Genomic DNA, 3895 nt, shown 5'->3' on the forward strand with positions numbered 1-3895 from the left:
TACCCCAGACTGTAGTCCGAAATATTTTAATTATTTTTTTTGAAAGGCTTAATTCTTATATGTACATATATATAGTTGTTTATAACATATTATATTATAGTTGTTTTATTTTGAAAAACCCAGCTGTTTGTATCTCTATTGCTTTTCTTTCTATATTGTTGTGCTTTTATTGTGATGGTTCATCAGCTCATGTGTTACTCAGTAGTTGAAGAACAGAACTTTTGACCATTTTCTTAAATGTTTGTGCTTTTATTAAATGTTTTAACGCCCACCACGTGGACAACTTTGAAATCCTTGTCTGTCTTTAATTTGTCATAGTTTGACGTGTTTGTACTTTGAGAAGTGTGTGTATTTATAAATATATATTGTTTAAATATGATGAGCACAATTACACTGCAGTGAAAATACAGTAAGGCATGAAAAACATCCACATTTTGAGGTAAGGCATACAAATTCAATTATTGATAATCATAAAAGCCTTAAAACGAGTTTAAATATGATGAGCACACTTAAACTGGGGTTAAAATGCAGTAAGGCATGAAAAATTAGAAAAATGTGACAAACTGAAATTTCAAAAGGCATAAAAATTGTTTGAATATTTTTTTTCTAAAATAAGGCTATCATAAGACCTTAAAATAAAATAATAAATATGATTAGTAGACTTAAACTGGGGTGAAAATCCAGTAAAGCATGATAAATGTGATAAATACATTTCAGAGGTAAGGCTATAGTAACAAAAGAAAATTCAAAAATGTTGGATTTTTTTATTCTGAGATAAGGCAATCATACGTGTCAAGCTTATTTTCTACAATGCTTGTTGTCCAGCTTAAAAGGACATGGATGGAACACAAGTAAGACATGAGGTCAACTCAGCTTTTAAAAGTTTATTCAGTTTTGTTGCAGGTTTTGTAGCAGCTTGAAAACCTTAAAGAAAAGGGTGAAAAAGAAGAATGAGCTCTATTCAAAATTTTTTAAACAAATTAACCACCTGAACTTTTGCCATTTTAAACAATTTATTCATTATATTCATTATTTTTTGCTATTCAGTGTTTTTTAAGCCAACCTACAATGTTTGACTATTTCTATTTGTAAAATTAAATCATGTGCTTTGGTGTATGAATTTCAACCATTTTAATCAAAGTCTAAGTTTTTAACAATGTATTTTACCCATAAACTTATTTATGAATTTTAGTATTTACGTTAACTTATTTATCAGAAACTCTACACCAATATTTATTACTCTTAACATGTTAGTGATTTTATTCTTCATTCTTTTAACCTAAATTACACTATGAAATCACAATATATATATATATCAATTGGATCAAATAGTAACTTAATGTATTTTGACTAAGATGTCTCAAGGCAAACAAATTGAAAAGGCCAAACACTTTGGCTGTAGAGTTAACTTAAATTTGGGCTAAAAGTCATAAAAACATAGAATCAGCCTGTGTACTTTAACATGACCTACATTCCAACTTAAATACTTGCTTTTAGGAGCTTTTAACTTTAAAATAAACCATAATAAATCTGAAGACACTCACCAACAACTACCACTGTATTGTCTGAGTGTCCAACACACAGGTGTGATGGATGTTCAATCAGAGCTTAGACCCAATACTTATGTTGGGGCTCCATCTAGTGTCTAAATGTTGAACTACACCTATACCTGACCTAAGGTGAACTGGACAGAACAGGTGAGAAGTGAGAGAAGGTTGAGTGTGTTGGCAGAGGTGTTTTCTTCTGGAGTATTGGAGCGTTTGGAGTGCCATTTGTTCTTTTCTTCATTTTTGGAAAACCAATAAGACCCTTAAAACTAGTTTAAATATGATGAGCACACTTAAACAGGGGTGAAAATCCAGTAAGGCATGAAAAATGAGAAAACATTTTTCTGAGATAAGGCTATCATAAGATCCTTAAAACAAGTTATGAAATATGAAACAATAAAATAGGAATAAAAAATTTGTGAGAAAATATAAAACCCATTTATTCAACTCAGACATTTTTAAAGATACCAGACATACACATTATAACATTTAAATGACTCCACAACCATGCACAAATAACAAGTAGGTACGTTCTTGTTCTTCTTTTCACGTTAAAAGTTTCATTGAGTTTTCTTATTCCAAAGAAAATAAAAATACACACAAAAAAATCTAATTCACTTCTTACTACAGCTTACTGAACTACAGACATGGGCAACTTGGGTCCCAAATGTAAATGCACAAAATAACCCCAAAAACACATGGAATGGCAGAAAAATATTCAAGAAATTTTAATAAAAAGAAAACAGCAAAAATAAATAAAATTACTGTAATACTAGATTACAAATATATATATATATATACATAAAGTGACTAAACACAATGAAGATGACTACAATAAGTAACGTAAAAAATATTTACAAAAAAACACAAAAAATACTAAAAATGACACCAAAACCCCATAATACAACTAAATATACAGGATCACAGAAAAATATTTTTTTTAAAAAAAGACAACATGGAATGGCAAACACATACACAAAATATGACAAAAGTGTGAAAAGAAAATTGCTTAAATACACAGAAAACAGCAAAATAAACAAAATGACACCAAAAATACATAAAAATTACTCTAAAACCACAAAAATTACTACAATAAATAACTGAAAAAAAAAACAAACTACACTAAATAGGTTAAAAAAAAGACCCCAAAATGATAACGAAAACACACAAAATTACTCCAAAAAACACTCCGAAAACCACAACAAAACATCACATTTTTACACAAAATAAATGTACAAGGAGCTTCCAGCACATGGTGGATGTTTCCTCCATCCAGTGAAAGTTCTCCACTGTACAGAAAGCCCACCACAGCCTTCAGACCAGTGATGGAGATGACCGATTAACTCCACCTGCAGACAAACAGCAACAAGTCCAGATGAATTCCCAAAGCCTTTTTAAATCCATGATGATGAAAAACTAAATTTACACTGAGAATAAAAGGAGAACACACCAACATGTCCAGGTCAGAAAAAGTCAGAACATTATGTCAGATTAGGGCTGCACGATTATGGCCAAAATAATTATCACAATTATTTATCATTTCAGGGAAAACGACTATTTTTAACAAACAATATGTGAACAGTTTAGAGTCCAAAAAAAAGCTTTAACAAGAATATTGATAAATACTAAAATGTACCCAAGAATTTGCCAAAATGAACTATTGCCTAACTATAATTATACTGTTAAAGTGCAACTCCTTCAAAAACAATCACAGCGTATAAAGAGAAAGTTAAGAACATTAAGCTTAAGCTACAGGTTTTTATCCAGAAACACTAGCGTGTCAACATTTTCTGGCTTGAGTGTCCGCTGGATTAAAGAATGAATTAATAATACTAATTAATTAGGTACTTATGTCAATCAACTCATGGGGGCGTGTCCACACGTTCAACACGAGCGCCCCACCTAAAAAAAAAAAATCCCTAAAACTAGTTTTATATCCATCCGAGGTCGCATTTTAACCATAAAAATTGCAGACAAACAGGTGAATTTAATCGTGGAGACCAAAATCATAATCATGATTAAAATTTGATTAATTGTGCAGCCTTATGTCAGAAACTGTTATGTTTTTACCACACAGATTTTTTATTTATGAACATGTCGTCCACCTGCATCTACGACTGAAAACTACTTTTGTTCAGACACAGAATCCTCCTCTCCTGACTACAGACTTCTGTAATAAAAGCGTCTCTTTCCTTCTTCTTTACCTCATTCTGCTGCTCCTCCCTCATGCCCACAGTGAACATGGCGTGGAAGTAAGGGCTAAACACATGTCATCATTTAACCGCTGGCTATCGAGGTGGTGTCCAGAAAACGAGGTGGGCTTCATTGATAATTGGAGATCCTTCTGG

General features: G+C 31.5%; 1 long non-coding RNA gene across 1 annotated transcript in view; it reads right to left on the reverse strand.

Annotated features, from left to right (window-relative positions):
- Positions 1–2881: 2881 nt before the first annotated feature.
- Positions 2882–3895, reverse strand: part of LOC114471949 (uncharacterized) — a 6380-nt gene continuing 5366 nt past the window's right edge. The window contains exon 4 of the long non-coding RNA XR_003675048.1: positions 2882–2896. This is a non-coding gene — a long non-coding RNA (uncharacterized LOC114471949). The remainder of the gene's footprint in view (positions 2897–3895) is intronic.

Source organism: Gouania willdenowi, chromosome 11, assembly GCF_900634775.1.
Source record: "Gouania willdenowi chromosome 11, fGouWil2.1, whole genome shotgun sequence".
NCBI classification, from domain to species: Eukaryota; Metazoa; Chordata; class Actinopteri; order Blenniiformes; family Gobiesocidae; genus Gouania; species Gouania willdenowi.